This window comes from Dermacentor silvarum, chromosome 7 (assembly GCF_013339745.2).
Source record: "Dermacentor silvarum isolate Dsil-2018 chromosome 7, BIME_Dsil_1.4, whole genome shotgun sequence".
Classification (NCBI taxonomy): domain Eukaryota; kingdom Metazoa; phylum Arthropoda; class Arachnida; order Ixodida; family Ixodidae; genus Dermacentor; species Dermacentor silvarum.
Window position 1 is genome coordinate 186,088,310 of NC_051160.1, and position 26,053 is coordinate 186,114,362.

Consider the following 26,053-nt stretch of genomic DNA (forward strand, 5'->3'; position numbering starts at 1 on the left):
TTCCTGGAAGTGCAATGCCCATCGAGCGAGGTGACCACTTGGAAATCTCAGTGATGACAACCAGCACAAGGCGTGGTGGTCGGTCACTACGTCAAATGGGCACCCGTACACGTAAGGACGAAATTTCTCTATGACCCAAATTATGGCAAGACATTCTTTTTCAGTGACAGAATAGTTGCCTTCGGCTTTGTTGAGAGTTCGGCTTGCATAGGCAACGACGTACTCTTCAAACCCTTCTTTCCGTTAAGCAAGAATAGCGCCTAACCCGTCACCGCTTGCGTCCGTGTGGATCTCAGTTGGTGCAGAGGGGTCGAAGTGTCGCAGTATAGGAGGCGACGTAAGGAGACGGCGCAATTCTTTGAAAGCGTTGAAAGCAGGAGACCATGCCGAAAGGTTATTACTGCCAGCGAGGAGCTTGGTCAAAGGGTTGATGATCATAGCGAAATTGCGGATAAAGCGTCGGCAATAAGAACATAGACCGATAAAGCTGCGGAGATCTTTCATGGTACTTGGTATGGGAAACGCTGAAACGGCTGTAAGTTTGGCAGGGTCGGGGAAAATAGCGCCCTTCGAAACAACATGCCCTAGAATCGTAAGCTTTCGAGTGGCGCAGTGGCATTTCTTCAGGTTCAGTTGCACTCCTGGAGCTGAGAGGCAAGCAAGCACTTGTTCGAAGCGAGTTAGATGGGAGGCAAAGTCGGAGGAAAAGACCAAGATGTCGTCTAAATAACAAAGGCAAATATTTCACTTGAGGCCTCGAAGATCCTGTCCATCATGCGCTTGAAAGAAGCAGGCACCCTACAGAGGCCAAAGGGCATGACTGTGAACTCATGCAGGTCATCGGGCGTCACAAAAGCCGTTTTTTCGCAATCAGCCTCCGCCATCGGTACCTGCCTGTATCCGGAGCGCAGGTCTAAGGACGAGAAGAATTCTGTTCCCTGTAGAAAGTCCAGGGCATGAATTGGAGCTGACTATATATATATATATATATATATATATATATATATAGGAAAATCAGAAGCACAACTTCGCGGTTATCTTAGGTTTATTATTTTCCCAACAGTTTTGGTCGGTGGACCGACCTTTATCAAGGATACTGTATCAAGCTGTATCCCTTGATAAAGGTCGGTCCACCGACCGAAACTGTTGGGAAAATAATAAACCTAAGATAACCGCGAAGTTGTGCTTCTGATTTTCCTAAATACGCTTGGCCCATTGAAAAATCCAGTTACTACTATATATATATATATATATATATATATATATATATATATAGGATGATAAATAAGAACTTGAAGGTGGAGGACGTACGTACGACAAAAAACGATACTTTATTTCCTACGTTTCGGCTGGGGTCCGGCCTTCACCAGGGAATGACGTGTGTCCAACCAGCTTTTTGCCGTGGTGGAGATGAGGTGGTGCTCCGTCGTGCTCGAACCACACTTGGTACTGGCCATTCAGGGAGAGATTGGAGACAAAGTGGTCGTCAACAACACGTAATATTTCTTCTGTGTACATCTTTCCGTTCAAGTTGTCCTTAAAAAAAGTAAGGTTCAATGATCCTGTCTAAGTATGCCACACTACACATTCACACTCCAGCGAACTTGATGCTTGTGCTGCCGCAGCCAGTGTAGATTTTCTTGTGTCCAATAATGCGTGTTTTGAGTATTCACAGTGCCATTGCAGCAAACCGAGCTTCATCTGTCCAAATTATTCTGTGTAAGAAGTCCTTTTCTTCATCAATTTTGATCAGGCTGCAATTGCAGAAGTCAACCTGCCTTTCAAAGTCCGCCTCACTTAGGTCCTGGTGAAGGTAAGCATGATAGGGATGGAACATATGCAGTGTTACCAAATTTGCGACTGTTCCATCGCTGCAACCGCACTGATCAGCAATCTGTCGGATGCTGAGTTCGGGCATCGACGTTACGCACGTGACAACGTCGATTTCAAAGTCTTTATCGACAATTGTCTTCCTAGCCTGTCTAGGACGATGGTCTGACCCTGTTGTGCGAAAGAGACCAAACACGTTTATGAAGATAGGCCTAGTTGGAAGGGGATGGTGTGGATGGCAAGCCGCGTACAGCCGTATTTCCAAAGAATCGTTGCGATTCATCTCAGTGATTGCGAGTACCACGTGTACTTTATTTTCGGTAGAATACCCGGCCCACCAGAAGCAGTCTTGTGAGCACGAAGGAGCACCACGTCGATATTCTTGGTTATCCTTCCGTACGGAGGCACCGCTATGCCAGAAGCGCTCTAGAAGAAGACAGTGAAGCTAAAGCGTTGACAAGATGATGTCCCGGTGCGATAGAAAAATGTGCCGAAAAATTTTCTGCTGCTATCACGTTTCACAGGATCGTGCGTACTGCGTACGGCAGACCACGCTGCCATATCTTGATTTTGTCAGCCGAGAGGGAAAGGGGACAGTTATAATCTTTGTGTATCCCTCCGCTTTGTTGTCAGACTAAATGCCGCAAGTATAGTGTCCCTAACACGATGGATATAAGGTAACACCTCGAGCCTCACCACTCTCTGCACTTGTTCAGCCCCTTTTCTGTGTACATCGCTTTTGGGTTTCTTAGGAGCGACTCGGTAAGAACAGTACTTCAATCGTGATTATGCCTCTGTTGTCATGCCATCGTCATCAAACAGAGGCTATTATGCATCCGTTGTCATACCGTCGTAGTCATGCTATCTTGGTCATGCCATCGTCGTCATTCCCGGTTTTCATCTGGTTGTCGTCACACCATCAATGTCACGTCATCGTCGTGATACAGTCACATCATCTCGTTTACCTAAGGTCGTCGTCGCCGCAACATTGTAGTCGGCATAGCGTCGTCATTAGTTAAGAATCGATATCGAATTGTCGTCACGCCATCGGTATACGCCTTTGTCGTTTGATTATTATAAAGTCTGTTTCGTCATCCTATCATCGTTGGGTCAGTGTCCTACAGTCATCGTGATTCTTCCTTACTCGTATGCGAACAGGGCACGTGAGCGCCATGACACAGCGAGACGATATCGGAGTACGTTGCATATAGCCCAAGTACCGAAACTCTCAGAGTTACAAACACACGTGGCAAATAAAGGTGTCTTCAGGAAAGTGCACTTTCGCTACATTGCTGAATCGCTGTTGGCATTACCAACGACAGTTACCATGAGATTAGTTCTGCCGCAATCCTTTAGCAAACACATATTTAGTGCAACATATACCGACCGCGAACTACCAGCCTTATTTTGTCTGATAGTCTAGTACATTGCTGTCATAGCCAGTGTTTCACCCTTCCGGCAACACTGAAAAATTTTCAACTTCTCCATGTCAGGAATGTTCTTTATTGTTTTCCTCCAAAGATTGATTCATTGTCTTCCCCATGTGCTTGACGTTGCATTAAGAATCGGTTCAGCGCCTGGATGCAATAAGTTCTTGATATTCTATAGTGCATAGCCATTTGACGACAGAGCAGATGACGGCTACAAAAACGTAAGTGTAATATATTAGCATACGCCTACAGTGATATCCCGAAAAGCATAGCGAATGAGCCGTAGCAGATATATAAGATGCTGCCTTTGGATTTTACAGCAAAGCGTCGGCGGCTTCAAAAGCGAGAAATGGCTTGTGTGCCGAAGATTGCCGTGGTTCTTTTGGCCATTATTGCAGCAGAAGAACGGTGCGATGCAAGTGGCGAAGACGGCCAGGTTCAGCGAGAGAATCCCTGGAAAACGGTAAGATTTTCTGCGAGAGCAGCTACAACAAAGCAATAATGCTGAATGTTTCAAATTTCTATGTTTTCTACGCGCGCAATGGCCAACACAATCAGCATAAATAGCACGGCAACTTTAAGGAAACTATCGTGGAACAAATTTTGCTTATGCATTCATAATTACCAAATAAACGCGAGCACTCAAAAAGTCAACTGTCGATATACAAAGCACTTGAGATTGCATGGCAACCGAAAATAAGTCATGGTGTTTCGACGTTTCGATGAAGAAGGTAATGTTTCGGGTTGTGTCAGTTCTGTACATTTCCTAGTCAATGTTTTAGGTTTCTTTAGGAAAATTTTCAACACATATTTATTCCGTGCTTGACTTATGGTTAATCAATTAGTTCCCGTGCCCACCAAGGCAATTCGATAGCTCTAAGAAACCATACTATTCAGTAATACTGCCTCGATCGCAATTTTGAAAACCGCGTCTTAGAAAGATATCCGCTTCCACAGGTTAGAGTGCAAAATATCAAAATATGTATGATACCGTACATGAGAAACAATGAACACAGTAGGGTTGCTGGAGGGGCGTAAAATATTTAAAATAAGAAGTACTAATGAATAGCAGTTGCACATTTACTTTGTCCCGGCTGTTGGTAGCCAAATTATTGAGAGAAAAACGATTATACGGCATACGTGCTCAGTTGTAAAAGATCTCACGACCAAGCACTCAAGGTCTTATTCTCGTGTACTGCACCGTGTATCCAAAATCTTTTTTTTACCTGCTTGGTCACCATTATCTGGTGCATTTGATATTTCAATTTGATCTGAGAATGCTATCCCATACTTAGAGAGTTAAAGCGTCAACAACCGAAACTTCCGCCGACGGGCGACCTGACGGAAGCCAACCTCTGTGCTATGGTCAGATTGGTGCACTGCCCTCCGCTGCGCGCAACGACTTCCGGTGGAGAGTTGCTGAATTCTGGACCAGTTCTTTTTTTACACCCACAACTACACCTACAATACTGCACCCCACTGGCACCCCACTGGCACCGTCACCGCCGCAGTCATGCTGTCCTCGTATCAAAAGCGCATGGGTGGGCCGCGCCTGAAGGGTCAAGAAGCTTCGAGGGGCGCACTATGCGTTATACTGCTAAAATGACGAAGCCACTTGCACGCACCGACAGGCTCCGCCCAGTCGCCTGTCCCTGAGCTAGGTGATCCATGAATACCATTCAGGCATCCACTGCTGGCATGACTGTTGTGCGCATACACATTAGCCTACCTGCTATAGATTGCTGTTCAGATCACACCGTGATACATACACTTGTCTGACAGGAACGGACAATAAAGCTCCAACTAAAGCTGAGAAATTCTTTCAATGGCTGTTGGTAAACGCCGACGGTTTTCAGTTGTGCATATCTCTTGTAACTGCTCTGTCGCCCCTGAAGGTATTAACTGCGCAAAATGACTATTTGCAGCAGGGTGTATTATATATTTAGGTATGTTTCTGTACATTTCGTAGAAGTTCTGTATCTGCATATTGTTACAAATTAAGTCTCATTCAACTTGTTTTCTATTACCAATTCTTGTAACGCTACAGAGCGCTTTCCCGTGGCAAGAGTAACTGTCTACTGAATGGAAGTAAAATGTTGTAGAGAAATATCTGCAGTTGTGGCCCGCAATATAGTGCCATCCAATGACTGAACCAGAAGGTTCTGTGTGTCCGAATGCTATTTCTCTCACTCAGCCATTCTCTTTCTGCTTTCGTGCTTTATCTCTGGAGAATACTCATTGCTTGTGAACACGGTCGTAAGCTGACGTCCCCGCGCCAATGCCGGGTATGGTGGCATCAGTGGCGGCTGCGTCAAGCAAGTGGACTGTCCTCCAGGGCTACATCGACAGCAAAGATATTCGTGTCTACTCGATCAGCAGTGAGAACTTTTCCAATGACGACTTTCAGTTTGTATGGAGCTGCAAGGTGAAGTGGGGAAAGCCCAGGGGCTCCCTGTCTTCAAGCACACCGAATATAAGGCGAACACCGAATACAGTACTCAGTACAATTTCATTTTTACCACAACTCTCTTCCGACAACCTCCGGCTACTCAACAGACAGTGAGTCTCAGTGCTTCCTGAAGCGGTGCTGCTAAATCATGTCCCGGACGTCAAAGGCAACGCACAGGAAATGAATGTTTGCTCACATATTCCTCTGGACAGTGATTCCACTACAGGTGTCATCTACGACGTGGACATCTCCGTCTCCACCGCTGACTTGCCAATTCTAGTGAAGCCAGCTGTTGATGGCGTGGCCATAACAAATGTGTGTGGCTTCCGCACATTTCGCTGCGTGAAAGTTATTTTCAATGGCAAGTCTCTTCCCTCACACGTTAGGGTGGGACGCTCTAGACAACCCGTGCGACGGTTTATCACGAGGTCACTCTATTGCAGGAATTTCACGTGTCTAGGACACGTGAGCGCCATTTTCCTGAACACGACGAGCACGCGTCGAGCCCCATGCTGCAGGCTCAAGCGTAGCCATAATTCCCAAGTGCTCTATTTTCCATTGCTTCCTTGATTGCTACTCGGAGGGCAGCTTCAAAACTAAGAAGAAAATAGTGGTCCTGAAGCAGCTAGCGAAAGACCGTTGTTCTCGTCTGGACGCTGTCGCGGCTGTTGAAAATCAACGCTGCCGTCGCCATTGAATTTTAAAAAATGCTGCCGCCTTAGTTAAGCGTACGCCGCATAAGACAAGAGCTACTGCTCTGCCCCTAAGCCCTGGCGGAATTGAGTCTAAATCTCACAGAAAGGTCGAGCAAGGGAACATCAGTTCTGAAGCTTGGCCCCTATTACAAAAGCTACAGCAACAGTCTCAAGCGATGCCGTAGCCGATGCCACAGCTAAATCCACAGCCGGTGCCGCAATCACTTCAACCGATACCGCGCACCATGGCAGAGTTTACAGCGCCGATTCTTGACAACACACCTCAGCGGGATTCCTTCACACCGAATCGTAATTTAGGGTCGCTGACATCCGTTGTTAAGCCAAAAGTTGAAGCGTTCTCACCCGCAGCAATTAACGATGTGATAAAATTGTTGAGAACCTCACTGTCTGCAACCGCGCATAACAACCCCAAGACAACGAGGTTGAACAGCAGAGCAGCTCCCAGTGTTCTCGGATCCAGCAGCTTCTGTCTTCTAAAATAAACAGGGACAGCTGCCCTAGTGAACATTAGACCTTCTCGACAGCTGTTTTATGACCACGCAAGATACATTGCTGATGCAACGAATTGTTTCTGCGAGACCTCCCAGCTCGCGTACAGGTGGCCCTGGTGGCAGCTTCCATGTGAATTTAAAACCGGACTTGCCGCGTTGATCGGCAAAGGTAAGGAAGTATCCACTTCAACCATCACAACCGCCGCATTATCAAGTGACAATTCAACCTCGAAGCTTACCTTTGCCTGATTTTCGCCAGCGAAGTCTGCTTTCGAGTCTCTCTGTGACCACTTTGAGCTTATCGTCGGCACAATCGAACACCGTCACACATCATCTCATTGTTCGCACAGACGCAGTTTGAGCAGATCCAAACGCTCAGACGCGATTCCTGCGACATCACCAGCGTCTGACGTCTGTTTCTATCACCACCATTTTAGGAACGATGTGGTACCGAGTTCTCCGCTAGAACCACAAGTCACTATACCTACACACGTAGAGAGTTACGTGGCAGCAATGTATACACGAGTCGTTCTAAGCATATTTCTTGACCAACACACCGACATCAAAGCGGCCGTTCTGTTGTTTTTGCAAGCCGCCGACGTCACCAGATTTCCCAATTTTCTCACACTCCGTCATTACAAGCCTTGGCTATCTGCGAAGTTTAGAATGGGTTTCCCTTGTTGCGGACGTCCGACGCGCCTTTATTTGAGCGGACTTCTGCAAAACTACGGCACCCTTGATGACCTCGCCTTCCAGTTCTGCGGCAGGCTAACGGCAGGCCCAATGTCTACGTCTGCTTCGCGCTTTTGAACTGCAGGGTTTTGCTGACGTTGTCGTTTATACTCGGCCTTCTTAAGGTATCTAGGAACCTTAGGCCTTATATGCCCGCATCGCCACGTCTGGGCGCCTCCGCCGTTGAGCTGCAGCATGCGCCGTGCACGCAGCAGCACATTGTTTCTGCATCCGAACTAACGAAGCTGTCCGTGCTCCTATGCGGAACCGCTTTGCTTCATTGCGATTAGCATTTGGCTGGAGCTTCTCAGCCTGCGTTCTGACAACACGCGGATGCATTTTTGCGCAATGTGAGGGACGTGGAGTTTCGCTGCGGATACCGCGCACCGGCAGGTACATTACTAGCCTCCAAACCTTGGCAACTTCGAGTGGGAAGATGATAGCACAAGCCACCACGGTCTGCATGCGCTGCATAGTCTGTGTAGGCTACGTTGCAATTCGTTGCAGCAGGCAAAGCTTTCTGACCAGAGGTTTTAGAATACAGCTTCTTCTGTACACCATTCTGCAACTGAAACACGAACTCCTAGGCATGTTTCACAACTACGCGTTCAAATTTGTAGTTCCTGTTTACAGTGCTATTCATAAAACACAATAAAATGAGGAAACTCAGTATGTTTTTGTAAAGGTATTGATGGCGCGAAAGAAATCGCGTAGGGCGTTCATAAAGCGCGCCAAGCGTCTCAACGCACAAGCTTGCACGCAGGAAATTCTTATGAACGTTCACGTTCACGGAAGCATGCACCCATGGCCCAGTGGTTAGAGGATCGAGCTGCTGAGCTAGGAGTCCTCTATCCCAATCGTACTGTCTGACAAGTTCATTTATGTTTGTTTTTTAAAGACAAGGTTTTCTTAGCGACACAACAACATTTGTCTTTGTGGGCTGCTTTTGGAAATAGTACAGCCTGCAATAACTTTCGCAGGCCTATCTAGAAAATAGTGCAGCCTAAAAAAAGCCGGGCCAGTAAAATTACGTCAATTAACGTTTGGGCTGTGTTACTGTTCCGCCTTTTTACTGTTTTTTCTTCCGAAAATATTTCACATAAGATACATGCGCTGCCAGTATTAAGTGTTATAACATTTGCCCAGCTTGAAAATTCTCAGGAATTATTTTGTCCAGAATGTAAGATCTGGCATGAACAGCTTTAAGAATGGAAATGGTGGCAAAATAACGCACAACTGCAGCATGTCATAAAACATACACATACTTAAATATATGCAGCGCCTCACGGCGACGCCAAGGACAAAAATTCGCCTTGAGTGTCCATATATTTGCTATCGCAATAAAGGGTGAAGCGCTTACCGGCCCGATGCAAAAGTATATTGACCTTTGCCCGCCCACACTTGTGCGCGACTTGTCATGTTGTGAAACAAACCCCCGTAGTCAGAAATTCATCTTAACTTGAAGCCCATGCTTTACTTGATCTGGACGCCTGACGTGAACGTGCCCAAGGGCGCTCATTGCGTTATGGGAATTCAAGGCCTGCTTTGCGTCTTCGTCTCAAGTTAGTTAAACTCCAATCGCGCAACAAAGAATTATCACCGGCGGCGATGCGCATCACATCCACTAGCCGTCGCATCGTGTCTCACCGAAAGAACGCGAGGCAATCAACACACAAGTAACGGAAATGATTCACGATGGCGTTATCCAGATTTCAAGCACTCTGTGGTCCTCACCGGTCGTACTCGTCAAGAACAAGGATGGCACGCTTCGCTCTTGTGTTGATTACCGCAAGCTCAACCCCGTCACAAAAAAGACGTTTACCAGCTGCCGCGCATCGATGAGCCTCTGGACCGGCGAGGCAAGCTACGATGTTGCCATCAAGGTGCTGTCTGATCCGTTCGGCCACCGCAACATGCTGGTCGATGACCATCTGGACCACCTATTCGCAATCCCACCTATTCACAGTTCCGCCGATCTAGACAAGCTTCAAAATCTCTATGACGAGATCACTTTCGGCACAATCGAGCTGGAGGGCCCTGGCGTTTTACCAGATGAGTATGCGGCCGTTCTGCGACGCGCCATCATGAAGGCCTTACCACCTGACCTTGGTATCCTGTACAGTCATCGGCTGAAGGAGGCTTCTTTGTCGAACCACGATGACACGGCAGTGGTTGCAGAATACAAGTCACAGCAAGTCGAACAGCTGATGACCTTCCTACGAATTCAAGTCTGGGCGGAGGAGGAAGGCGCCTTCGACTAAGCTAGCTCATCTGCAAGCTAGCGGCATCATCCACGTGAATCATGACCTCTGGAGCTACACCTGCCCTCTGCAGCCGCTCTATCAAGCGGCAATGGGCAGATTGAGGACGACGAGCGGGACCGCGAAAAAACTGCTTTTGTCACTCCGGACCGTCTTTACGAGTTCCGGGTGCTTCCGTTCGGTATCTGCTCTGCTCCAACTTTCCAATGGATGATGGACACTGTGCTGGCTGACCTGAAGTGGCAAAGCTGCCTCGTCTACATAAATTATGTGGTCCTTTTTTCAGCCAGTTTTCCTGAACATCTTATCCGAGTACGTCCGGTAATCGAGGCAATCCCATCGGCTAACCTTACACTGAAGCCTCAGAAGTGCCACTTCGGCTAGCAAGAGCTGAAGTTCTCGGTCATGTCGTCAGCGACCAAGGCGTCCGTCGCGAATCCGACCAAACTGCTACGGTGGCCGTTTTTCCTGCCCCTACCGATAAGAAAAGTATTCCTGCGCTTCTGGGTCTGTGCGCGCACTATCGGCGCTTTATCACTTTTTTTGTCAAAGATTGCTGAACCACTTATTGGTCTTACAAGCGACGATGTGCCGTTCATTTGTAGCGTTTAACAAGAAGCCGCTTTCACCGAGCTCCGACACAGCCTGGCTTCGCCGTCCGTTCTTGGAGACTTTGACGAACAGGCCGAGACTGAAATTCATACAGACGCCAGCAACATTGGCCTGGGTGCGGTACTCGTAAAACGGCAAGAGGGCGTTGAAAGTGTTATCGGTTTCGCAAGTCGCACTCTATCGCGCCCGGAGTCCAACTACACCACTACGGAGAAAGAGTGCCTTGTAGTCGTATGAGCTCTTGCAAAGTTTCGGCCTTGCCTTTACGGCCGCCCATTCAAGGTCGTGACAGATCACTCGTTTTGCTGGCTGGCAAACTTGAGGGATCCTACTGGACGACTGGCACGGTGGAGCCTACGCCTGCAGGAATAAGATGTGACCATCGCATACAAGTCCGAGCGCACACACGAAGACGCCGACACGTTTCGCGCACGCCTGTCGAATCTCCTGATAAAGACATTGAGGACAACAGCGCTTTCCTTGGGGCTGTAAGCGTGACAGATTTGTCCGAACTGCAGCGCGAATATTAGGAATTGCGGCCTATTATCGAACATCTGAAAGGCCGCAACGCCACTCTGCCACGACAAATAGCTCGCGGACTGTCGTCCTTTTGTTTACGTCAGGGCGTACTGCATAAGAACTCTGCTGCCAACAACAAAACCTACCTTTTGGTCGTGCCAGCAGAGCTTTGTGACGAACTGCTGTTTACCTGCCACGACGAGCCTCCGTCTGGCCAGGTAGGCTACACGTGGACTCTTGCTGAAGTGCTAAAATCGTACTATTGGCCGAAACTTGCGATTTGTGTTAAACGGAATGTCCAAGCCTGTCGTGAGCGCCAGCGCCGGAAGTCGGCAGCTGTGAAGCCTGTGGGATTACTGAAACCCAGTGACCCATCTCGAAGACCATTTAACCACGTCGGCATGGATCTCCTGGCGCCGTTTCCTCGGTCATCTTTCGGAAACAAGTGGATAATCATCGCCACAGATTATTTAACGCTTTATGCTTAAGCATAAAGCGTTAAATAATTAACGCAAAAACAAACACAGTTAACACAAAAAGACGGCCTGAAAGAGCAGGACAAATCAGATTGATAGAAGCCCTGATAATCAGCAGAGTCACTTACGGCACCCCGTACCTGGGTCTCAAGAACAGCGAGAGAGACAAATTGAACATCCTAATACGAAAGACTTACAAGCTGGCACTGGGGCTTCCACCGACAACGTCGACGGAGAAGCTACTCAGCCTGGGCATTCACAATACTTGGGAGGAACTAGCAGAGGCCCACAAGACGAGCCAGATAGAGCGACTCAAGCTCACCAGCACGGGCAGGGACACCCTAATAAGACTGGGCTACTCAGTCGAATATGAGTCCAGAAAACAGCGGGTTCCTCTGCCCCTGAGGGAGAAGATCACGGTGGCCAGCATCCCGAGAAACATGCACCCTGAATACAACAGAGAAAGGAGGTGAGCGAGAGTGCAAGCTCTACGTAAGGCCTACGAAGGATCAAAATAAGAAGAAGTCAGATACACCGACGCGGCAAAGTACAAGAACAGAGCGGCCCACGCTATCAGCGTGATCAACGGCCAAGGACAAGAGGTAGCAGTAGCCTCGGTAAGCACTTCAGACATTGACTGCGCGGAAGAAACGGCGATAGCCCTGGCAGCCACTACGGGTAAGCGAGAGGAAGATCACATCACAGTCATCACGGACTCGCAAACAGCATGCAGAAATTGCCAAAAGGGCCGCATTTCGAAACAAGCCCTGAGCATCCTCGAAAAACTAGACAATTTTTAAGAACTTTACATTGTCTGGGCCCCGGGACACGAGTCCCTGGCGGGTAATGAAGCGGCTAACGCTGCTGCCCGAGATCACATTCTCCGGGCTATCCCACCGGGTTCACGAGTACCGGCAGACCAACATGATAGCGTCCCGAAAAGATACTCCGATATCCTGAGTCATTACAGACTGGGCAGGAGGATCTACCCACCCCCGCATCCCAAGCTAACAAGAGAAGAGGCAGTGATCTTCCGCAAACTACAGACCGGCACATTCCCGCACGGCACCCTGCTACACGCCATGTATCCTACGAGCTATACTCACAGATGCACCTTCTGCTCTGCGCCCAATACCCTCTACCATATGATATGGGAATGTCAACAAAACCCATCGACACCACCCATCACCGGACCAACCGTCGAGCAGTGGGAGGCCCAGCTGACAAGCCCGAGCCCTGCAGACCAGCATCGCCTGGTGAGCAGGGCCAAGATATCGGCTCAGGCCCACGGCATCCTGGAATAGGGACGCCGCCGACCTCGGCCGATTTTAGCGTCTGCTCATTTTCCTAAATAAAGTTTATTCCTCCTCCTCCTATGCTTAAGCAAAGTCTTTGCCTCGAGGCACTGCTTCCGAGGTTGCGCAATTTTTGTACGCAATATTCTACTGTGTTATGGCACCCCATCGTGTGTCATTACCGACCGAGGAACGGCATTTACGGCATGACTGATTGAAGACGTTTTTTTTGTTATTTTTAATTATTAATCCCCTCAGGGCTTGCAAGGAGCATTATAGAGGGAGGGGCTTTAGTATATATCACTACATATAAAATAAATACAAGTAGAAGTGAAGAAGATAGTTATACCGCAAGGAAAATACAGCAACCACAGGTAAATGAGCATAAAATTAACACAGCGAAAAGAAACACTTAAAATCAGGCGTGAAGAATAGAAAAACGAAAACACGGAATAAAAGCAATGAAAGAAACGATAAAAATAGGTGACAACGTGGTAGTGACGCACTTTTAAAGTGGGTTTATCATTCGTTTGGTCTCTGCGAAAACGGTCTGTATCTGTGATAGCGACTAGTGACGCAGGCAGGGGGTTCTACTCGAGACATGTTCTCGGCAAGAATGAGTATGAGTAGGTGACTGTGCGCTGCGAAGGTACATGAACTTTGAAACGAGGATCGACACGTGCGGAGATATAAGATGCTGGTGTAATGTACCAGGACGTGAGCTCGTGGTTATGATTGTAGATTTTGTCAAAGAAGGAGCGACGAGATAATTTTCTTTGGGAAGAGAGAAGGGGAATTCCAAGTGCAAGTTTCTTATTAGTAACGCTAGCAGTATGATGATAATTGTTAAGAATGAATCAGACCAATCGATTTTGCACACTTTCAAGGATGTTTATTAGAGTAGCATGGCCACGAGGTCCCATATCTAGCATTTTTATTCGAGGTTAGGTCTGACATAAGTGACGTAGAGTTGTTTTAGTTTCGCTGGGGCTAAAGAAATGTTACGTCTGAGATTGGCAAGCATGCGGTTAGCTTTCGACGTGATATATTCGTTGTGTCGTTCCCATGAAAGATTGCTGGTAATATGCACGCCGAGATATTTGTAAAGGACTACTCGGTCAACAGGAGCATGATTAAGTACGTAGGAGGGGTAAGCTGACGGGTTAGGGGAAATTATCATCGTTTTGCGTGTAGAAGTTTTAGTTCCAATAGGCCAAAGCGTGCACTATGCAGTAGTGTTATTGATATCATGCTGGAGTGTTAAATTATCGTTACTGCTTTCAATCTTGCGGTATATAACACAGTCATCCGCAAATAGACAAATGGAACTTGCGATTTGGTTAGGAAGATCATTGGTATAAATTAAAACAAGTAAGGGTGCTAAAAGAGAGCATTGAGATACACGTGAACCGATCAGAACATCAGGAGAATCATTATCAGTAATGCTCACATACTGTGTACACTTAGAAAGAAACTCGAATCCAGTTGAAGACCAGGCGATCAATGTTTCGCTGGCCGCGCACTAGGAGGTGTAAGCGGTAGTTCACTCTGTCGAAGGCCTTTGCGAAATCTAAAGATATACAGTCTAATGTAAAGCCAGCGTCTAGAAAAGTATGGATATCGCTATAAAATGATAACTGCGTTTCGCATGAGAAGGACTTATGGAGCCCATGTTGACTGTTATGAAAAAAACCTGTTTTATTCCAAAAAAAGTTTACAAGATGGAAGAAAATGAAGTGTTCAAATATTTTACATGGTACTGATGTCAAGGAAATAGGTCTGTAGCTGTATGGCTTATGGATGTCGCCGGACTAATCAAGTGGAACCATTTTCCCTTTTTCCAGTCTCTGGTTTTTATTTTGTAAAAATCAGGTTTAATATAATGGAACTATATTCGATAGTACGCTGCAAGAATTTGGACGTAATGCTATCAATACCGCACGAAGAGGATCTTTCAGATTGTTAATAATGAAGCGGATACCAGATGAGTCGAGTAAAATCGGTTCCGTTGGAAAGAAGCTAGGTGCAATGAATGGTGGACAGCTGCCAGAGTGGGGCGAAATGTATGGGTGAAAGCGATGTTAAGCATAGACGCGCAATGACGGCTTGGGATTATGTTACCTATGTAGCGAAGAGAGACGCTAGTGGGTCCAGCGCGGTTGCTCGGCAACGGTGCTCGTGCGTGAAAGCCGTGTCTCGTTTTGACTGTCGCCGCTGCGCTGCTCCGAACTCTAATAAAGCCCTCTACAATTGGTGGAGCGTACTGCCCCCTCGAAACCTGCAACCTGGAATTTAGATCCCGAACCGTACCGTCGACCATGCCAGCACAAGGACCCGTGGATTGCCTCGATTATAGACTTGCTTGCTCACCCATCACCGCAGTCAACCACTCGCACGTTGCGTAGTCAGGCTCTCCAGTTCGCGGTTCGCGACAACCTGCTTCACCGACGCAGTTACACCGCAGACGGCCGCCAGTGCTTGTTAATAATTCCTCGCAGTCTGCCTCAGAAATCTGTGCATCGTTTCACGCCGATCCACAGTGCGCACACTCAGGAGTTTTCAAAACCTACCAGCGCCTCCGACAACGCTACTACTGGCGAGAATGTACAACTACGTTGAAAAGTTCGTTCGCTCATGCCTCGACTGCCAGCGCCGGAAATCTTCACCCCAGCTCTCACCAGCTGGTCTGTAGCCTCTACTCTGCCCTACCCGGCCGTTCGGGCGCGTTGGAATTGATTTGTGTGGGCCACTTTCCTTGACGTCGGCTGGTAAACGCTGGGCCATTGTAGCAGTAGATCACCTCGCACGATACGCCGAAACCGCCGCTCTCCCAGCAGCTACAGCGCGCGATTTTGCCTCATTCCTGCTTCGCCGATTCATCCTGCGGCAAGGTCCACCCCAGGAATTGCTCAGTGATCGCGGACCTGTCTCCCTGTCGGAAGTGGTTGTAGCCATTCTTAAAGAGTGCCACGTTATTCATCACGAAACTACGGCGTGTCACCCCCAAACCAATTGCCTCACAGAACGCTTCAACCGCACGCTCGGCGACATGCTTTCAATGTACGTCGCCTCCGACCACACGAACTGGGACGCCATTCTGCTCTTCGTCACCTACGCGTACAACACCGCTTCTCAGAGCACCACTGGCTTTTCGCCCTATTTCTTGCTGTATGGTCGCCATCCGTCGCATACCATCGACACAATTTTACCTTACCGGCCGAGGGCTCGCCTATTTCTGCTACAGCAAGGCATGCTGAAGAATGCCGTGACCTCGCACGTGCCTTTACTTCCAACGACCAAGAACGCCAGAAGAGCACTCGCGGCGATTCCACTTCCGCGGTCACCTTGCTTCCTGGCAGGCTTGTGTGGCTATCTGTCCCGTTCACCACCCCTGGCCTCTCATCGAAAATACTCCCTAAGTATGGAGGCCCTGACTGCGTCGTCAAACGCACATCTCCCGTGAATTATGTCATCGAACCAGTTGAACCGTCTTCGGACCAGCGCCGTCGTGGACGAGACATTGTCCTCGTCGACCGCCTCAAGCCACACGACAATCCTGTCATCCCAACGAGCTGTTAGGTCACCGGACGGCTCCCTTATCACTCCCGGGGTAATTGTAGGGAAGAGAGACGCTAGTGGGTGCAGCTCTAGTGGGCCCAGACACTAGTGGGTCCAGCGCTTTTGCTCAGCAACGGCGCTCGTGTGTGAACACCGTGTCTCGTTTTGACTGTCAACGCTGCGCTGCTCCGAGCTCTAATAGAGCCCTTTACACCTAATTCATCAGTAAGAGTTGTAGCTTGACTATAGGGCTCCTGCTTTGCCCAGGGGGGGGGGGGGGGGGAGGGGGCGCTGCGAAAATGGTGCTAAAGAGCGCCCTCTGTCCTGAACTGCGTAGTACCGAGGTCGGTCTTCTGCTTCGGAAGGAACGTTTACAATATGGACCCTCCACTTTCGGATGTGTTGTACTACGGCCTGCAGCGAATATCGGGCCCCGAATATTTTCAATGGGTGGCACGCTGCGTAAAGGCAAGAAATTACGCAATGCCGCTTACCTGTAAGCCGTTCAAGAAATGAGCGGCGAAGTTTTAGCGCGGTGTCCGTCGCAAGTGAAGCGATTTCTCTGTGCTAAATTTAAGGCTTAGATTTGTCATTGCGTTGCCATACATATTTGCCAGTGTCTGTATATCTATTGTATTGCCCGCTAGTAGAAGTATTTCGCCTGCATGCATTAGTGGGGCGATTTCTGTTGCACCATTTGTCCGTTACGCGTGTACGATAAATAAATCATAATTGACTGTTTTCCAGTTGTCTTTCTATGCCATTAACATAAAGCGGGAACAGAAATGAACACAGAAGGCATCCTTGCTTCAGTTCTTAGTGAATCACTACCAGTTTATTACAATTCAGCATTCCCATACAGTTTTTATTTGGCTGTGGCTATATATCTCCCTCGGCATCTCCACGAAATCATATTCGATGTCTTCGTGCTTGAAAATATCCCAAAACAACTTCCTCTCTACGTTGTTGTAGGCTGCCTTATTTTCTACAAATGCTATCCATCAGGCTGAGCTACTGAAATCCCTATGCACTGACTTAGAAAAAAAATATGCTAAGCGTCTGCCTGGTGTGAACCCATTCGCAGTTCCCCCAGTACATCATTTGTTTCCGCCAATTTCGACACTTCTATTTTATGGCTTGTATTGTCATTCCAGACAGCACCGACGTTACCATAACCGGCCTGGACAAGCTCGTCCTATCCTTATCAACTTAGCTCTTGTAGATGAGGTTCATCTTGCTTTCACGACTTCCAAGTGGAATTTTCTTCGTTTTAATCACTTGTTCAATGGCGCATTATATTCATCAGTGTCTTACTCTTTGGCCGACGTTTTTGGTTAGCGGTATTGTGATTTCATGAGGTCCTGCGGTGGTGTTATTAGGAAAATTTTAACGCGACAGCATTGGCACCATGTCGCAGAAAATCCGGTGTCGGTGTCCGCGGCGTGGTTCGTTGGAGAATAATCATCCTGAACCATGCACCCAGGATCACGCAGGACCTACGCGTGACGCATAGGCGTTGCTGAACTAATTGAATTTATCAAAGAAAATGCATCACAAAATTTGTAAAGCCCGACTTACACACAACCAACCGATATGATAGCGCCGGATTGTAATTTGAATACACGAAAAAACATATTGCTGTTACGCGGAAACTCATACACAAGCGCCTCTTCCAGGTGCCGTGTGAGGTCTGTCTTAGTGGGAGTGGCGCGCCCCGCTCGGTTTCTTAGAATACAATCCAGATGGCGCTGGCCTCCGTACATCCGAGGCAGTGGAATATCCCGCCGTGCGGGCTGGGGGGGGGGGGCAAAACAAACCCCACAAAGCTCGCCTTCGTGGACAGTATTTTGCCGGCAGCGTTTACAAATAAACATTACGGTTACATAACCTGCAGTTGCAGGTAAGCGTGACAAGCAGCCAGGAATCTTTTAATGCTATCGGGTTACACTCATACAGGCGAAGTTAAGTGTCATCCAAGTTTTCTTCTGAATTTTTCCAGTAAAAGTTTTCTATGGGGAATTTTGGTGTCGGACGCTTCTCTGTTGATGCAGGATCTGTTTGGGTGTTACATATGGCTTTCATTTGTGCGGAACTTAGCCTGAACAGCATCTGTGATGTACAGCAGCTCATCGTCTCCATCGAAGATGTTACCGTCTTCAGTCCTTATAACCGTATGCAAACTTTTAGTTGGCGCTCCAAGCGCTCTTACATGATGCCAGAATATTTTTGGCGTGCCTTTGTCTCTTTTGAAAATGTTGTGATACACCCGACGTTCTCTTATGTATTTCATTTTCTCTTGCACTAGCTCACTCGCCACCTTTTTATTTATGGGTATTTCTTCCAAAAAATGAGCCCCTCTTCTTCGTGTCAACCCATCTTTCTGGTTTCTTGATAATCCCTGGTCGCCAGCTTACGCCCATCTATAGCTCACATTTATTGCTTATTCCACAACTTACGTGGCTTCCTTATTTCATTCTAGCAGCTTTTTCCCTTCTTGTCTTAGATCTCTTGCTGCATAACGTGTATCAGTTCCTTATGTTCACAGACTGTTGTAGGAAACACCTCCATTTTCTTCTCTATGTTTTTTCAATATCTGTTAATTGCTTTTCATACATTTCTAGAAATTATGAGATGCTATTGGTTCGTGTTTTGCATTATATCTACCCTATGAGCAAAAAAATTTGCGACTGACGTATGCTAATGCCCTCCTTCTGTGGGTTCCAAATTTTGTGACGACCTTCATGATTGCCTTATGCACGTGAATAACTTGTTTCCCGGAGCGCCAGTCATTCTTTAGGTGATTTAAATTTTCCTAACACTGTATGGTCAAATTCGTATTGATATTGATCGCCTAATTCAGCTGAAGCGAACCATTTCCTTCACATCTGTTCTGATTTTGGTTTGACACAGCTAATTCAATTTCCTACATGTGTTTCAAGTAATACATCTTTAATTCATGACCTTGTTTAGAAATCATCACCGGAAATTGGATGTAGTGTGTCTAATACGCCTGGTATCAATGATCATAAAATTATTCAAGCAAAGACTTCATTGCCATTCTTACGCGCACGTAAGCATCTCAAAACAATACGTGCCTACAAAAAAAGCGGATTTCGACGCGATTAACACTGAATTGTTCACCTTTTTAGATTACTTCTTGTCCGATTACCTTGAACGATCTGTACAAAGCCACTGGTACTTATTTAAAAAGAAAATTCCAGAACTAACGTTTAAATACATTCCTATCAAGAAAGCTTTTTTTATACGAGCGCCTTGTGGTACAATAGATACATAAGCCGTCTTTCTAACCGTAAAAAAAGGCTCTATCGCGCTGCTATCCAATATTGGTTGGATAGGCATTGGTCAGCCTATGAATCTGCCAGCAAACTTACCGGAAATGAAACGATCTAAATCTTTCTTTTTCATTCGCACCCGTCCATCGATGCTAAAAATATTTCTAGACAATTTTTGAGTGCCGTGTGGGGCAATGAGCGTAGCACAGTAGCTTTACTAACAACGAATGGACATTCCGTGCCTGACGTAGAAATCGCGTCTGTCTTAAATGACGCATTTGTAAAGGTTTTTCCTCACCCATTAAGTAGCAATGCACAACAACCCCTGACATTTCTTCATCACCAAATTCTTTAAAAACACTATATAAAACTATCGTTTTAGCGTGCATTTTTTCACAGTCCCTGCAGCTTTGTAGCCTTCCGGAAGACTGGCTGATAGGGAAAGATGTGCCAGTTCACCAGTCTGGGGTAACACAAAATCCATCAAATTTCCGTCCAATTTTGATCACATCTGATCCATGTAAAGTTTTAGAACACATTATTTTCTGTCATCTTGTTAATTTTCTTGAGTCGAACCAGTTTTTTTTTACACACTCACATTATGGTTTCCATAACAATTTTTCTAAGTGACCCACAGCTTCTGGTCTTTACTAACGACCTGCATCATTTACTTGATTCTGGATTCAAAATAGACTGTATTTTTTTAGATGACTCAAAAGCGTTTGACAAGGTGGGTCATCATTTACTACTTTTTAAGCTCGGCCAATTAAATCTAGATCCTAATTTTCAAACTGGATTCGAGCTTTCCTTTCCAACCGTACGCAGTTTGTTTCTGCAAATACTGATGAATGGGGCTCTTGCTTTGCCCAGGCGGCGCTGCGAAAATGGTGCTAAAGAGCGCCCTCTGTCCTGAACTGGGTAGTACCAAGCTCGGTCGTCTGCTTCGGAAAGCACGTTTACAACATGGACTCGCCGCTTTCGGTTGTGTTGCACCACGGCTTGCAGCGAATTTTGGGCGTCGAAGATTTTTTCATGGGTGGCACGCTACGTAAAGGCAAGAAAGTATGCAACGCCGAATACTTGTACGCCGTTCAAGAAATAAGCGGGCAAGTTTTAGCGTGGTGTCAATGGCAACTGAAGCGACTCGCACACGACGTTGAACTTCAGATAGGGTTTTCACGCTGCTAGATTCAGGCGCATAAACGCTAGGAAATGCTTGCTATAAATGAATGCACAGCAGCGATAAGCACACATCATGTGTACGGAACATTCGAGCGCACGACGGTACGCGCCGCGATGTCAGCGGTCTTTCACCATGCCTCGATGTACGAACTGCTCGAGCGCACGATCGTACGTGCCGTGAAGGCAGCGGTCTTTCAGCATGCCGCGAAACGGCGGGCCTCCTGCAATCTTTGTTGACTGCATGCCGCTAGACAAGTAGTTATGTCTGCGCAGTAGTGACGGCCATCTGTCCCTTTAGCAACTGATAAATAACTGATGCAATGCATATGAGCTCACAGTTACGTACGTGCGAATCGCGCAGCAGCGCGGGCTCGTGCGCTGCTCGCTTGATGTAACTTTTAATGACAACGTTCGAACATCGATGTGCTGTAATCAATACTGCCTTACTGTGCTCTCTCAATGTGCTGGCTTGAGGTCAAGGATGAGCACATTTTACTCTCAAACCTGTGCCGCTCGTAGTGGGGTAGCGAAGTTATCCAGCGCGCCCGGCGCTCCGCTTCGTGAGGCCTTGAACGAAAACGGTAAAATCTGATGTTGGGATTCAGGCCTTCTTGCTTGTGGCAGCTCACGATGCAGCAGTGTAACGACGGTGGCGCTTTTTCGAGGCTGAGCTAGGTCTCTCCGGATCGGCGTTCCCGATTCCCTTCTGCTTCCAGCATTACGTCTCATGGCACACAGAGAGTCCGTTTCGTTAGACTAGGCTGCGGCACGCTCGCAGCGTGGTCTCTGAGAAGTGACGAGCCTTTTCGCACTGGCAACAAGGCAGAAAGAAGTACAAATCGACGTAAAACTCGGGCTAGAAACGTGCTTCGCCACAGCCAGAGCTCAATACTACCCAAGCTGGTACTATCCAGATATAACTTTTCTCGCCACCTCCAGGCGCCGCTACTATACCTCAAACTCAAGCGCAAGACGCCCATCCCCCAGTTAGCTTAACATTGCCAGTGCTATCGGTGTTCCCCAGGTTTTGGGACCCGTTGTTCTTTTAATTTTCATGAGTGACCTACCAGATACTAGCTACTTTCAGCAAAGGGTTGTATATTTGCGGATGACTGTGCAGTTTACCTGAAATAACTAACGAAGACGATGTTGCCTTACAATGTTGACCAATTTAAATACCATACTTGCCTGGTGTCAACGTGGATCATGGAATTAAACATTTCAAAATGCAAATCAATGCACGTATCTCGCACCTCATTAGCATCTCCACACTACCATCTTGATAATACTTCTCTTGAGTCTATTTTATCTTAAAAATATCTCGGTCTTCATATTTCTAGTAAACTATCATGGAACCATCATGTGAGGTACATCATCACCAAAGCTAACCGATGATTGGGCGCTTTTAAAAAACTTTTATATGGTACCCCCCTCACTTAAAAAGATTCTCTACACTACTAACATTCGTGCCTCACCTACCTACGCTTCATCTCTCCAGGATCCCGGTTGTTCTACACTGATAAACGAACTTGAAAGAGTGCAGAATCGTTCCGTTCGCTTCATTTTATTCAATTATAGACAGTTTTAGCAGAGCGCCGCTTACGCTCCGCTGCGCTCAGATTTCATGCTCTGAGATACGGCAGGTAACTTCGTAGATTTCGTATTTGATAAGCGCGTCTTGCCGAGACGCGAGCGACGCGCTATCAACTCGGCTGCAAACGACGAAGAGGCCAGGTGAACACGCTGTCACGCTCCGTTCAGTCGGCTTTGTAGCGGAGCGAGGGATGCGGTCTTCGTTCCGCTGCCGGTATAAGCGTTGTGCGCAGGCGCAATAGCGTTCCCACTAAGTGGTTGTGTGGCATTTGCTAGCATATGCCGGTATGAGCGGAGCGGACAGCAAGCGCTCAGCTAAAACACTCTATGACCGCACAGCCAGTTTTACTATGATTAAGTCACCACTTGACATTCCAGAACTTACAATTCGGCCTAAAATATCCCGGCTGGCTATCTTTCATAAAACTTGCTATCACAACGCTCATCTTCGCGATCAACGCGTGACGCATAGGCGTTGCTGAACTAATTGAATTTATCAAAGAAAATGCATCACAAAATTTGTAAAGCCCGACTTACACACAACCAACCGATATGATAGCGCCGGATTGTAATTTGAATACACGAGAAAACATATTGCTGTTACGCGGAAACTCATACACAAGCGCCTCTTCCAGGTGCCGTGTGAGGTCTGTCTTAGTGGGAGTGGCGCGCCCCGCTCGGTTTCTTAGAATACAATCCAGATGGCGCTGGCCTCCGTACATCCGAGGCAGTGGAATATCCCGCCGTGCGGGCTGGGGGGGGGGGGGGGGGCAAAAAAACCCCACAAAGCTCGCCTTCGTGGACAGTATTTGCCGGCAGCGTTTACAAATAAACATTACGGTTACATAACCTGCAGTTGCAGGTAAGCGTGACAAGCAGCCAGGAATCTTTTAATGCTATCGGGTTACACTCATACAGGCGAAGTTAAGTGTCATCCAAGTTTTCTTCTGAATTTTTCCAGTAAAAGTTTTCTATGGGGAATTTTGGTGTCGGACGCTTCTCTGTTGATGCAGGATCTGTTTGGGTGTTACATATGGCTTTCATTTGTGCGGAACTTAGCCTGAACAGCATCTGTGATGTACAGCAGCTCATCGTCTCCATCGAAGATGTTACCGTCTTCAGTCCTATAACCGTATGCAAACTTTAGTTGGCGCTCCAAGCGCTCTTACATGATGCTAGAATCCCCTCCTTTCATTTCCTCGAGAATTGGCCACGTCTAAAAAAGTTGATGTTCTTGTTGGGGAACCGTTGCCTATCCACATGCATTTTTTCGTCGAACCACCTCCGAATAGAATCAGCTGCCAGAAGTAGTTACTGCTATCAAGTATACATAGCGCTTTAAGACTTTTTTGAATAACAAGCTTAACATTGCCTAATTATTTGTATTCAACTTGTTCTGTTGTCTCACCGTGTTGTTGTTTTTAGTGTTTATATTTTGAAATTACCCTGCTTTATCTTAGTTGGAGCTGTTCATTTTTTGTATTAATTTGTCGACTGGTTATGCTCTTTATATACTTGTATCAATATTTTTTTTTTTAAATTTTGGTCTGTAATATGCCCGGCCCCTCTGTATGTGCAAACCCTGAGGGTAAAATAAATAATAAATCATTAATAAATATTAAGCTATAAGGCTTAACGTTTTACGATAGCTACCCAGACATGTATTATTTCGTCTAGTCGTTCGTAGAACAAGTATGAGACTAAGGCGTAATAGATACTTGACTGCCCATTTCTATCTGCCGCGTTACCTGTCCATGAAACTTATTTTCCCGGTTATACAGTCTTTTCACCGCACAGATCCAGCACTAAACCACGGTTTGTAATCGTATATCCCCTAAATCATCCAAGTGCGCGTTCATATCTACCACTAATATCACCTGCCCGATTTCTTGAGCTCATGGTAAATCTTCTCAGAGTGAAGCATAAAAGTGCGAAACAATAATAAAACCTGTATATTGACGTAATTTTTTTTATCGGCGCATGGATCGGCGCATCAAAGAGGCCGCGTTTCTACCGGAGAGCTTGCCTTCCTGCATAGCGTTTGCTGCCAGCTTTTTCCGCTAAACATTAAGGTTATCTAAGCTAGAGTTTCCGGAAAGCGTGAGAAGCAGTCAAGATCTTGCAATAATATAGCGTTTGACTCGTAAAGGTGATTCTTAAGCTTGCTCTATTTTGTTCTGCTTGCGACCACCTTGCATATTACTTGCGGAGCACTTTAGGGGCCGGGCTGTTGGCGTCTCAACGCGTGCTCACGCTGAAAAACAAGTAGTCAAAACAGGTTCAAAACAAGTGCAGAGTTGATCAAAGCTGGTTCGATTCAGATATTTTAAAAGATACGAATAATCAAGCATTAAGTGCATCCATTACCAGAAATTCGTTAAATACGCCTGTGTCATCAGCAATGGCTTTAGCTTCATGTGCGTGGTAGTTTCTCATTAGATGTGCCTTAGCACAGATGTTCAAAATTGATGTTGGATTGCCAAACACAAAATAAACACAGAATAAACAAAAGAAAAACACGAGGAAAACAGCGGCGAATCACTGATCCGCACTTCCCCGGCGTTCACGTTGAGTGGAACTGCATTATTTGGAAGTTACGATTCAATTAGCGCAGCGGTACTGCAGCACCGTGCATGACTGCTTCGCACTTTCCCCAGGTTTCACGCTAGCGGAGCTGCGTTAGCGCCGGATTTGAATTTAAAAGAGACTGAAATCGGCTGCAGTTAATTTTTATGTAACAATTTTCACCACTTTTATTCTTATCCTTTGAGCGTTTTTCCTAACTCCGTGTGATCAAATTCTGCCCTTTACTGGTGTTTCGCTACTTAAATACCTAATATTGCTTCCTGAATGCCCGGGGCCCCCCTAGAAAAGCTACAGCACGCGCCACGAATCGACGTGCAGCCGTGTTGGCATGCTGTCGCCAAGATGTACCCGTCACGCACAAAAGCTCCTTCGCGGCGCGTTTACAGTATTGACATCAACCCAAGAAGTGTGCCGAGCAGCACTTCTAAGTTGTTAATGGCTGTAAAATTTATTGCTTTAGGTAGCGTCCAAATTTCCCTGCTTACTTATGATGCTGATTTAATGGCATCCCCCAAGGGGTCTGGACAAACAGCACCTAGCCTGCTTGACTTATTTAGGTTTGCTACAGCTGTGTCATTTTTGTATGCTTTTTTTCCCCTCAATATCCACTGCAAGTACAGCTAGCAGGTAAGGATTATTTGTGGGCTAGTTGGTTCTTCATCGTCCAAGTGAAAAACAGCGCCAGAAATATGCAAAGGACCAAAGGACGAGTAACGAGACAGACACCAGGCGCACTAACAACTGAAGGTTTATTCACAAAAAGCGCAGAATATGTATACTGGCTGAACATGAATAACACAAAAAAAAACACAAAAAGGAACTGTCATATCAGGACATTCAGGTATTCATTGTAGGGACTGCAGCTACGCGCATTAATGGAAAATACTAGCATCATGTTCAAATCAGCAGAGAGACTAACAAGGGAGATTGTTGAAGCCCAGGAAATAAAGCTGATGAGTCTGGTGTTAGCATGCCCTCCGTCATACTATCGGATAGGATGTAACATTCCTTACAAGAACCTCATTTCGCG

The 26,053-nt window shown here is 46.8% G+C and overlaps 1 long non-coding RNA gene across 1 annotated transcript in view; it reads left to right on the top strand.

Annotated features, from left to right (window-relative positions):
- The first annotated feature begins 3,464 nt into the window (after positions 1-3,464).
- The window catches only part of LOC125946594 (uncharacterized), a 35,933-nt gene continuing 13,344 nt past the window's right edge, over positions 3,465-26,053 (top strand). Inside the window, exons 1-2 of the long non-coding RNA XR_007467685.1 lie at positions 3,465-3,481; positions 3,581-3,723. This is a non-coding gene — a long non-coding RNA (uncharacterized LOC125946594). The remainder of the gene's footprint in view (positions 3,482-3,580; positions 3,724-26,053) is intronic.